The following is a 13603-nucleotide window of genomic DNA, read 5'->3' on the forward strand; positions in this document are numbered from 1 at the left end:
GATAAACGTTTCTCAAAAAACACTTGCTTGGGTAAAATACATTTATCTAAGCAAGTCATTTATCGAGATGTAAGTGAGGCCTAAATTCTTTCATTTTGCATCAAATGTAATGTTGTTGGAGCATTTAAAGAAAAAGACCAAGTTTACATAATTGATTTTAACATAAAACAGGGTCTTCAATGGCTTGGTCTGTAACAGAGTTTGGCATCTAGGCCTAATCCTTCGAGCCATGTGAGAATCACAGGTATAACTAGGGGTGTAAATGGATTGGCTTTGGATTTATCAAATTGGATTTGGATGGTCCATTTTAATTATTGGGTTGGACTAATCCAAAATAAATCGGTCCATGTTATTATTGGTTTGAGTTGGACCTAAATCATGACATCAAAACCTTGTTCTATTTGAAACCGATCAAATCCTTACTATTTTTATTGTTCTTTCTCATGGATTTAATCGATCAAATCCTTCCTATTTTTATTGTTCTTTCTCATAGCATTGACCAATCAAATCCTTCTTATTTTTACTATTCTTTCACATGGCATTCTCTATTTCTATAGGTAATGGTGGTTTTACCATGGTTTTGAAAACCTGATTGGACTGGATAGTCAGTTCGATTGACCTGAGAACCAGTTCCATTTCACCCTAAAACCGCTCTTGGGCCAAAAACCGTTGGTCAACAACACACTAACCTAGATGGTCGAACTGTTGACCCATCGGCTCAGACAATGGTTTTTGGCCATTTTTTATTTTATTTTATTTATTTATTTTTATTTTATTTTTTTAGTCAGAACAAGCCATCCGTTTGAATCGGATGGTCAAACCATTTAACTTGGAAACCAATGGCCAGAGGAGTTCCGAATTCGGTCCAATTTTTAAAACCTTGGGTTTTTCTTTTGGAAAGAGTTTATACATATTGGGCTCAAATATGTATACTTTTTAAAAGTTCAGTTTTACACTACATTAAAAAGCCCAATATGGATTTTCTGAGCTTTCTCATGACAATGGACCAGATATTGGTTCAATCCAACCCAATCCAATATAAATTCATTATTGACGGTTCAGATCTAATCCAATCCAATAAATACTTTGGACTATTAAATCTGGATTGGTCCAATTCAATATGGTTGTTGTTCCATCCAATTCGTCCAAATTGATTTTGGTTTGGATGGGATCCAATCCAAAACTGGTCCATTGACACCCTTAGATGTACAGTTATGCGTTCAGTCTCTTGCTTTGAATTTGATTTGTTGGTTTGTGTTTTTTTTAAAGTTATCATGACAAGCTTTCAATATCTGCATGTTTGTGGAGAATGTAAGGAGTCTAGGGTTGTTTAGCATGGTTTTATTTTTGTGAGTTTAAGGTTCTTGATACATAGAAATAACAAATTTAAGAAAACATTTTATGAAAAAGTTTTGATTTTCTTTATTTTAATATATTTTTATGATTTTTAATATATTTCTATAATTTTATATTTTTTGGGTTTTTTATATAATTGTTTATATTTCACTCGGTTTGGATTGAATTGGTTCCAACCCCATCCATTTACATTTAAATGGATTGGATTGGGTCCCGTCCTTTTATAAATGGACTTATATTGGATTGGATGGGATTTGACCAAATCCAGTCCAATTGACAGTCCTACCCAATGACAAGGAATTGTGATCCTAATTCTAGTGAGAGGAGTGGGCCATAATGTTGGGCTAAATGAGTAAGGCCATGTTTGGTAGTGCAAGTTAAAAATAAGTGCTTATTGTGCTTAAGAACAAGTGTTTATTCGAATAAGCACTTATTTGCATTTGGGGCCCAACTTAAAATAAGCACTTATTTTATATTGGGAGCTTGATAGTCTTTTTCTCTAATAAGCATTTGTGACTATTTTGTCCCTCATTTTCTTTCAAATTTTCAAAATATACCCTTTGAAAGCACTTTTATTAAATTGCTTTTATAAAAACACTTTTATGAAAGCACTTTTGCAAAAGTATTTTTACAAAAACACTTTTATAGAAGTACTTTTAGAAAAACACTTTTAAGAATGTACCCTTACGAAAGCACTTTTATTAAAGCACTTTTGTAAAAGTACTTTTATAAAGTATTTTCGTAAAAGTGCTTTCATAAAAGTATTTTTTTAAAAGTGATTTCGTTAAAGTACTTTTCTAAAGGCGATTTTGTAAAAGTACTTTCATAAAAATACTTTTATAAAAGTGATTTCGTATAGTGCTTTCATAAAAATGCTTTTATAAAATTCAACTCGGGATAATTTTATGTGGTATTTTAAAATTCAACTAGGGATAGAAAAAAGTTGAATAAGTGCTTATTGTATAAGTACTTAAAGAAAAGCTGAAAATTTGGGCTTAAAAAATAAGCCCTTATTTTTAAAATAAACACTTATTTCAAGCTTATTTCCTAAATACCAATAAGTGCTTAATGGCCCAAATAAACACTTATTTTTAAGCACTCCCAAACATGGCCTAAGAGTCAGATGAGGCTTCCTTCCTAGTTGGAGAACCTTGCCTATGACGACAGGCCATGGATATAGACCTGGTGGAAGAGGTGACCCTTGAAATGAGGGTGAAAGTCTAATAATGTGCTTGATATAGAAAAGAGAAAGAGGGAGAAAGAGAAGACTGATTTGTTCTATTGCAGGCATCTCCTCCATATGGGTTCTAGAGACAAGGGCAAAGAAGTAAAAGTTACTCTTTTGCTGTTTAATGTAAAATCCTAGTTAACAATTTACGGGAAAATGGTGCTAAAGTGAATTGGCCAGTGCCAACGCTGGAATCAACAATTTTGCAATCCAATAGCCAGTAGCCTCTCATAGGGTGATGCTGCTACGAATTTGGATTAGCTGAACACGATGGCTGATGAGGTTCCATACCAGTAATAAATTCATGGGCCCTACTGTAAAAGGTGTGGACTATGGGTACCGATTAATTGATATTATCAAATATTCAAATTTCACTCTCTTTTCTATTCTCCATTTCACAGTTCAAATGAACACAGTGAAGTGTGGTGATTGATCTTTTGATTTGTGCTATTGCAGGCGCCTCCTCCATGATATCCTAGAACTGTAATATTTTTTGGGCCACCCACAGTATGGTGGGCCATGCCGTATTGGTATGCGAGCCATGGAAGGCCTTGTATAAATTTGTCAAGAGGAGATCCCGTCATTAGGAGTGTAAACAGATCAAATTCGAAGCAAATCAAGATATATCCGACTTCGAACTCAATTGCATAAATAAATATTCGAATTAGATTCGATATCCATCGAATATTTAAAATCAGTAACTGAATTTGAATTTGAGTGAATAATCGAATATTCGAACGATTCGAATTCAACTGTTTAGGTTTGGCATAAAACATAAAATTCTAATTCTAATAAAAATAAAGAAATTGGGGATAAATGAAAGATGAGCACTTGAAGCAAAATCTCGTTGTTCCAAACCCAAAAAACAAGCTACCTATTTCAGTTTGAGAATTAAAATACAAAAATATTACTTAGAATCAAAATATGGTAGCTACAATTTTGACAAATCTGAACCTAAATTCGGCAACCATTCCCATAGTAAAGTTTAAGCAAAAGAAGAAATAAAAAAAAGCTACAAATACTAGAAAATTTATAGAAGAGAAAGCAAAAAGAACAAGTCGGAATCTGACCTTAGTTGATCGATTGATCTACCATTGCTGCTAATGCTCCTTGTCGCCCATCACAAGTCGTCGACAACAACTGTATCTTAGACAAAAACGACCTCAATGTGGACATTGATCTTTGCTGAAAAGCTGCTAATAATACTGAACTTTGTGAAGAATGTTGCAGCAGTAGAGGTTTCTCCAACTTATTCATTCACCATTTTGCTTGTGCAAATGTATTAGCACTAAACTTTGTGAAGGAAAGTTGCAGTGGCAAGATTTCTCAACTGCTGTTGCCATTTTGGCTTTTCAAAGAATACAAAAAAGAGAAGTACAGAAGAAGGCAATGATGAGGGTTAGGGACTTTCGGTCTTGGGTTTAGAGTTGGATTTTCAAATGAGAAAGGAGATTTCTTGGACAGTTCGCTGATTTTTTTGGGGAAGGGGATTTGTTGGAGGATGTGCTAGATTTTCGAATGGTAGAGAAGATTTGTTGGAATGTGTGTAGGGAAAATGGTTTTATCTTTATACCCTTAAACTATTAAAGAAACATAGATACAATGGGGTTACGCATGTAAATTTATATAATATATTAATATATGCAATTACAATCGGTTCAGACATATATCGGATCGAATCAAGTCAAACGGATATGAAAATTAAATTCAAATTCGACTGTTTATTTGATTCAAATATCCAAATTCGATTCGTTTAAGTTGAATCTCGAACTCGGCATCGAATTTCCTGATACCGTTTATAGGCCTACCCGGCATAGCTGTGTTGGGTTTGGACCAGATTGGTTCAAAGGCCTATTAATAGTTTTTTATTTACTTATTTGTTTTTTTGTTAAGTAAAAAAAGGAAATTTAAAAAAATTAATAATGAATTAATAGTATAAACTTATCAAGATAAGCAATAAATTTAAAAGAAAAATATAAAAATTTATTTCATTTGAATTTAATGTGTACAACTGATCATATATCAAACAATAAATTGTATTAAAAAATTACAATAAAATTCGAATAAAATAGTATAATAAAATTTAAAATGGTAATTTACAATGAGGTTGTAAAAAATGACAAATAACTTTCAAATAAAATTGAAAATTAAAGTTTACAATAACATTAAAAAATCATTGAATATCTAGATGCCAGCAACTCCCTTAGATTCATCGAAAACCAAACACCTAGCTTGTGTGAATAATTTGGGATAGAAATAATGAACATTACAAAACCACGTGTCTTTCTTAGATTGATTATATGGATTTCGTTTTGATGATATGAGAAAGAAAGGAAATGACTATGTTTGTTTAGAGCTTAACCGAACCACATTTATATCGAACATACCTGTTGTTGAATTCAATCCTATTACTACCTTTAATTAAATAATATTTTACTTTTTTTATTATTTTAATTAGTATTTATTGTTTATTGTGTATAGGGAAAATGGGAAATAAAGTGCTTTTATTTTTAAAATATTAAAAATCAGTTTTTATTTATATGCATATCTCGAAAAATTACCCAAAATAAAAAAAAAAATTCACCTCAATCGGACATTGGGGGTGCAAAGTTATGGCCTCCTGAAATTTGCATACATAATTAATATTCAACCTGTGACCCAGTCACCAAATTGACCGGGTTAACGATCCAACCATGTGGGGCGGATGGTTTTTGACAAAATCAATGGTTTTGACATTTCTCCGAGTTTTACTCGAACTGAACTTAAAATCTTGACCGAGTGATGGTTTGAATGATTCAACCAACTAAATCAACAATAGGTTGAAAACACTATTTGATCAACAGCCACAAAAGTGGATTATGCAAACTCAGACTATTGGATCAACTCTAGGAGAGACGCCTTTGATAATGAAATTGTACCATCATCACTTGTTGCCAAAAAATCAATCCCAATGTGAGGATCACTTAAAGCCTAAAACTTAGGTTAATTCTAATGGATCAAGAAAGATCATTTTATAAGTATAACTAAAGTTTATACAATATACAGAATTTAAATTCACTAGAATACCATGCTTTAATTATTTATTTTTTTAATTGGTTTTCATAATGATTTTGAATTTATTATTATTATCTGAAATTATCCTGTGCAACGCATGCGCATATTTACTAATAGCCTATGGAGCTTAAAGGAGATCCAAACAAAACTCTAAATAGTTTAGATTATAAATGGATTTGATTTATGAAACTAAAATCCAAATTCAAGCCCCATCTGAAAATTCGGTCATATTTGAAAATTTCCAATATAATTCAAATTTAATTTAACTTTGCTTCATTTTTTAAAGTAAAAAAATTAAAAATGAATTACTTTCTAACGTGTATATATATTAATATAAATATGAAACATTAAATTTGTTATATATAAATTTATATATAATATAATATAATATATAATTATATAAATTTCATATATTAAAATCAATATATATTATAATTTAATTGAATTCAGAATTTAATTTAATTGTATGGATTTAAATCTGCACCAATAAAATACATGGTGTAGAGAGATAGGCATTAATTACAAAATAGATGAAAAATACATAAAACCGAATTCAAATAGGGTTAAATGAATATCCAATTCATTTGCAGTACCCTTGGATAAGGCCTTTTCTTATTTTTATTTATTTATTTTTTTTCAACTGCAATGGGTAGGCCCTTATTTGCTTATCTGCCGCGTTTACCAATTCACGTCCATATCTATATTTCTGTACCATTTATAAAAAAAATGAGGATGGTGATAACGTTTCATAAAAAAAGCCTGAGTTTTTACTTTTCATTTTTACCCTTATCATGTTTTGTATTTTAAAGCTTATTTTCACTTTCTGTTTTTATCCTTTGTATTATTATGTTTTTATTTTTCTAATTTTATTTAATTATACCATTTATAAAAATGATGATGGTGATAATGTTTAATCAAAAAGCCTATTTTTCACTTTCCATTTTTACCCTTTATCATATTTTTATTTTAAATCTTGATTTTCATTTTCCATTTTTACCCTTTGTTATATTTTTTATTTTTCAATTTTATTTAATTAACGGTTAGCACTTGTAATTGGATAAAGCAAATAAAATAATAATAAGACTGTTGAGGAACCTACTCTTTGTCTTATCTGATCTTCTCTTGAAGCACCTATTTGATGAACCTCTTCATTGATTAGAGCCAACACATGTCAAGTATTGAATGGTTTGCCCAAACCACGAATTTGAATTGAAGGGAGGAATGAATTTTTTCAACCTATCTCTTTTCATCATGGAACAACTGATTAGATGATTAAATGAAGCTTTTTTCTTTTGTTTTCTCCCTGTTTTTTTTGTTTTCAATTGTCTCCGTTAACATAATAAGTTGTATTGGATCAGAAAATACTCTTATCATTATATTGATTCATTTTAGGGTTTTTTTCTCAACAATATTGGGCCAATATGATAATCGGACACCCTACCAACGTAATACCGTAGGGGTTGTACTTGGTTGGACCATAGGGATTTGGAATGCATTTTGTTGGTACGATATCCAGACTTCTATATAAATCAAATGGATGTTCGATTCAAATCTAAATATAAATGAATCAAGATCAACCTACCTATATCCTGATGCTAGTCATTTGATATGTAAATAACAGCCCCACCATTGACGAGCAGAACGGTAAGAGGCCAAAGGCCAAATGTCATCATTCACACATTAAGCGAAGACATAAATTCTAAAACCCCAGTTTTCTCCTTTAAACCCCTCTCTTCATAGTGTATATCTTATCCATTTTAAACCCGAGTTTTCTCCTTTAAACCCCTCTTCTCATAGTGTATGTCTTATCCATTCCCCCCACGTTACAGCAGGAAGGAGGAAGCGGAAATTGCGTCTTTCTTATCCTACGCACCTTTCTCCTCAAAATAAAGAAAACAATATAAATTACAAAGAAATACACAAAAAAATTTACAAAAAATATAGAAAATCATAAAAATTTCTATACCATACTAAAAAAATGAGAATGTTGCAATTGGTTTGGTCAAAACACCCTAATTTTAATTTTCAACTTTACTCTCGGCTTTCTATTTTTCCCCATTGTATATATTATCATTGCAAAATAATTATGAAAAACATAAAATGAAGAAAATAATATAAATTACAAAAAAGCAAAGAAATACATAGAAAATTTACAAAAAATATAGAAAGAATAGAAATTTTTATACCATACTAAAAAACAAGTGTTGCAATTGGTTTGGTCAAAACACCCTGATTTTACTTTCCAACTTTACCCTCAACTTTCTATTTTTTCCCATTGTATATATGTCATTGCAAAATCATTATGAAAAAACACATAAAATGAAGAAAATAATATAAATTACAAAAAATAAAGAAATAGAGAGAAATTTTATAAAAAATATAGAAAATCATAAAAATTGAAGAAAAAATAAATTACAAAAAAATAAAGAAAAACCATAAATTATAGAAAAATGAAAAAAAATTGTAGAATAAAATAAAAATTTATATCTACTACCATATATAAAAAATGAGAATGATTCGGTTAGTGTGGTCGAAAGACCTTGATTTTTCATACTAATTCTATCCCTTAGTTTTTTTGTTATTCTGACATCCCAATTCTATATGAGGGTGCACGATAGTTGTTGGCCCAAAAAAAAAAAAAAAACATTGTCTTTTCTAAAAAGAAATCGGGTGGGTTAGGTATTTAGGTTTGGGTTGAGCTTCAACCCAACCCACTTGACCTATCAACCCACTAATGACCCATTTTTGGTTCAACCCAAACCTACCATAACCCAACCCAACCTGCCCAATCCATTAATTTTTCACATAATACGTAAATTCTAGAAAAATATAACTATAAAAAATACACAATATATAAATAAAGATATAAAATGTAGAAAATAACATAAATTGAAGAAAAAATAAAAATTACAAAATAATTATAAAAAACATAGAAAATGAAGAAAATAATATAAATTACAAAAAAAACAAAGAAATACACAAAAAAATTTGTAGAAAATCATAAGAATTGATGAAAAATAACAAAAATTACAAAAAACAAAGAAAACCATAAATTACAGAAAAAATTAAAATATAAAAATTTCATTCCATGGGCCCCGAACATATTAATCAATTAGGCCTAGGTCTTCTGAGGGCATTTGGCCACTAAGACTATATGTTATCATGAGTGCGGTTGTTAAGTAGGACTTACAACTTATGCCCTAAGTCGTATGCAACACTATGACACATTATAAATTGTTCGATTGTTTTATTCTTGGATAAATGTGTGGAGGTGCTTAACATGACTAGAAGGTGTTTGCATACATGTTACTTTAGTGGTTGGTTGATAAATTTTTCTTCCAATTAATTTCTTTATCTCCTCTTAGTTAAAAAGTAAGAAGAAAATGTTTTTAAGCTTAAATGTAAGTCATTTAATAGTCATCTTAGATAATAACTTCTGCTATTCAATTATTACTTGTGTAAATTAGCATAATAGCTTTGTTTACTTCTAACCATTAATAGTAATTATTTTCATAGGTTTTATGTTATTACAAAACAGGAGATCGGTTAAGAGTGACATCTCCTATTCTCCATAAATTTTGTGTTTCATTGGGATGAACTGTATTAATTTGCATATAATGTTGGTATATGTAATTTTATCATTGATTTGGTGCACTAGTGTTTTAATCTGATGCATTTGCAAGTAACATTATATGCATATTATAAAATTTAGATCTTGGCATTTTGCGTGGACAATCTTTTTTATGTATTATATAATTATCGTAGGACTTGAACAATATATAAACTTTCATTTATGCCTGAGATATAAAAATATAATCATTCATTACCATCAATATCAAATACCCCTTGCATGGCACGCGCCATTCCACTAGTATGGTTATAAAAAAATAGAATGCAATTACTATTTTACTCCACTCTATGCAAACGTGGCATTCTGCTGTTGGGGAAAACAGCCAAAAGTTTTTCCCCATCTATTGGGCCTCAATAGTCAATATTATCCTTCTGCCAAAATAAAATAGTCAATATAGTAAAAAATAATCTTCCGCCGAATGGCCACCACGGACGAAGGTAATCCAACCTCCCTTTCAAATATACCATTTTTTTTTTAATTTTTTCTATTTCAAATCCAAACCTTCCATCTTTAATTCTGCCATTCTGGTTTTAGGCTGTTTAGAGATCGACCAACCGGCAACCATCATCTCCAATCTGGGGAACTGATTCACAGTACTCTTCATTAATTTCCATGACCTCTGCATCTGCATCATCGTCCATAGCGCCCCCAGCCTCAAGTGCAGACTCTTCCGTCCCACCCCACTAGCAGCAGCAACCTCAATAGGTTGAAAGATTCGAAGCCCGAAATTGTTCAATCAACTGAGGGTATCTCTCATCGGTTCTTGAGGCAGGAAATAGGAACAAAACATGCACAATTTGGCCTGTCTTAGCTGTCAATGATCTTGCCTCTGAACTGAGTAACAGGGACCTGAAACGGAAGGAGAAGAGAAGCTCCGGGGAGAACCCGGCGTAAGGGCTCCGAAGCTTAAGTTAGGATCATTCAAAGGCAAGATAAACCAGATAGCGCAAAGTTAGCATACCTCGTTCCTGGGGGGTAGGAGCCTTTTATAACCACCTCGCGCACTCACTTCCAGGCTTCCGTCAGATCGGGCATGATTACTTCTGAACTCCTGCCAGTTCGGATGTCATTTCCTCTGGCCGGACAGAACCGCCCTGTTCCTTTTGTCGGAGCCGTCTCTGCGGCTAGTGACGACGGTTGCAGGTGGCGGTAGCAGGAAGCCGTTTGAAGTGCGGCTGTCAGGCGTCAGATCCCAAATCAGTCAGGTGCGTCGCCCTTGGATACGGACGTCCTTGGTGTCGGGTACGTTTGGTCAGCCTGGTGTTTCGGAAGCGAAGTGTTGGAGTGGTGAGCGAGGTGTCTTGAGTTCGGTTTGGAGTGTTCCGAGCTGCCATGGGCCAGCTCGGGTCAGCTTTGTGAGGCTTGGGGCCCAGTATAGTTCATGCTCCTTGCAGGGAGCTCGGGTTCTCAGTAGGGAGCTCGCTCTTAATAGGGAGCTCGGACTTAGGGAGCTCGGGTTCTTACTTAGGGAGCTCGGACCCTTAACAGGGAGCTCGCTCTTAACAGGGAGCTCGGGCTCCTAGTAGGGAGCTCGGACTTAGGGAGCTCGGACCCTTAACAGGGAGCTCGCTCTTAACAGGGAGCTCGGACTCAGTAGAGCGGTCTGGAGTTCGGGCTCGGTAGTGAGCTTGGACTTGCTTCCGATGTTCGCTTCGGGCACTCTACTATCCCGAGTTGCTTGCCTTTGCCACGTGTCGGGCGATTGCGAGGTCGGGCCAAATTTCCCTTCATCAATTGCCCCCCACTCCTTGCGACAACGGTCCTGTCTTGGCGCGGGGAGTTCGTAAGGTAGCAGGAGGGTTTTGGTCCGTGCTGAGGGCGCTCGATTTAATTTGACTTTCAAAAAAGGGCGCGCGTTTGGGAGACGTGACGGCAGTCGTTCGAGAGTTGGGCTGCAGACGCTTTTATTGCGGGGAGACGTGCGCCGACACCCCGTCAGTTTCGAGAAGGTGCGTGCTGACACCCGTCCTCTAACAGGACGTGCGCGACGCTCCGCCAGTTTCGAAAAGATGTGCACTGATTGGCTCGGAAGACGTGCGGTTTAACGCGGCTGTGGGCCGTTGGATTGGCTTCAATCTGGGCCGTCGCTTTCTGGCCGCTGTGGATATAAATAGAGCGCGGTGGGGGGGGGGGGGGGGGGGGGGGGGGGGGGGGGGGGGGGGGGGCGTCCTTGCTACTGTTGTACATCTTGAGCTCGCGCCTAAGTTTCAGCTCGCGTCCAGGCTTTTCAGCTCGTGTTCCAGGTTCCTTGCTTGTTCGAGCTTTCGTGGTCTGCTTCAGTCTTCTTCCCGGGTGAGTGCTTTTGGAATCCCGTTCCGTTTCCCGATGTCTAGTTTGGAGGGTTCAGACTGTTCAAGCGGGTCTGATGTAGGTTCTACAAACCAGTTTGCGTCCCCCGGTAGTTCAAGTGAGCCCGATGTAGGTCCTGAGGAAGGGGTCGGGCCTACAGCCCAAGGTGCTTCGGGTAGGTCGGCGTCCACCTCCCGTCGTGGCCGGGTTGTAGATCAGTTCGGCCCTTCGACTATGACGCCTGAGGAACTTCAATCCCTCGTAGACTACTACGACTTGCCCGGGGAGCACGGTTACTTCATCCCTACGGGCAGCTTCCCTTGGGAACATGGTCCTAATGAGATCGTGATTTTCCGGGAACAGCTTGCTGCGGGGCTGCGACTGCCCTTTCATCCTCTTCTCGTCGAGGTTCTAAACCACTTCGGTGTGACGGTCGGCCAGCTTCACCCGAACTCTATTAGAAATTTAGTGGGGACGATCTCCTTATTTTGTGACGAGAACTTTCCTTTGGATCTGGAGATTTTCTCCTCTATTTTAATGCTGAAAAAACAAGCGGGTCCCCTTCCTGGGCGTAGGCGGGCATACTACCTGTCTCCTCGCCCGAGCTTCAAGCTCTTATACGGACTCCCCAATAAGGTCCCGGCGTGGAAGCGGGACTATTTCGGGGTGCAAAGTGCGCTGGGGTGGCCGTTTCAGACCGGCTGGGGGATGACCGCTCCCGATTCCGGCATCACACTTGATAAGGAGACGGCGAAGGGCCTCCGGCAATGGGCGCGGCTTGGGCTGGATTGTTAATGGTATCTGATGGAGGCCAAGCTTATTGCTGCGGGCCTGAGTTCGGGTAGGTTCTTTCCCTAGTGATCCTGTCTTGCTCTTCTTTTACGTGTCTTACTGATGCCGAACTCCTTTTCGCAGGTACGATGGACTCTCGAGGGACCCGAGGTGGGCACTTATTCCAGGGCATGGAGAGGAGAAAGCGGGTGGCTAAGCGAGCTCGCGCCGAGCCATCCCAGGGTGCGGAGCCCGAGGTGCCGGACTATCTGGTAGAGGAGCCAGCGGGGGCTCCTTATGCCGAAACCACACACACGGGGGCTCCCGCCTACTCCGAGTCTGCCCATACGCGAGCTGGGCCGTCGGGCTCGGAGGCCCCGGGGGACTTCAGGAGCGTGCTGTCGCCTGTTCATGCTCTTCAACGGAGTAAGGAGGCGATGTTTCCCGAGGAAGTTGCGGCGTGGACCGAGCTCACTCTGCACCAAGTGGCCTATCGTGTTGTTAGTCATGCCATAGTGGTAAGTGCTCCCTTCTTTAGAGTTCGGCTTTTATTCTTTTATTCGTTCCTTTGATCCCGTTTTCCTTTGATAGGTGAACTCTTCCATTCACGCCTTGGCGAACCAGGTGGAGAGATGCTCGAGGCAGGCGCGAGCTGCCAAGGAGGCTGCTCGAACTGCCGAGGAGAATGCTCGTGCTGCTGAGGCTGCTGCTCGTCGCGTGCGGTCTAGGCAGGTGAGGTCTCAGAGAGATGCCGAGGCCATGGGAGTGGTGGTGAAGCATATGGCGGAATTAAAGCTGGACCTGGAGCACCAGGTCGAGTATCTTCAGGAGGATATCAGGGAGAGGACTCAGATCTTATCTCAAGGCATTGAGGACGCGAAGAAGAAAGCTGTCAGTGATTACATTGCTTCGCCGGATTTCGATGATCTGATGGTGGACTCCTACAGGAGGGGTTTCAAGCTAAGCCGGTGGATGATCCGGAATACGTACCCCGACCTCGATACCAGCGCCATATCCACTTCGCGCATTACTCAAGAGATGGCTAATGCTGCGGATGCCGAACCGGACTCCGAGGGGGAGGCAGGTCCTTCGGGCGTTGTCGAAGTGGCTTTTAATAGTGATGAAGTGGCCCCTGGCTTGTAATGGCTTTTTTTTTTTTGAATGTACACATCTATCTGAAATGAAATGGCTTTTGTTTAAGTCTGGTTGTCTTCGAGCTGCGTTTTTTGCCGAACTGACCATTTTGGTCCTTCAGTTCATTTTCTGACATGGCT

The sequence above is a fragment of the Nelumbo nucifera genome, chromosome 1, assembly GCF_055504915.1.
Source record: "Nelumbo nucifera cultivar China Antique chromosome 1, China Antique-T2T, whole genome shotgun sequence".
In the NCBI taxonomy this organism is placed as follows: Eukaryota; Viridiplantae; Streptophyta; class Magnoliopsida; order Proteales; family Nelumbonaceae; genus Nelumbo; species Nelumbo nucifera.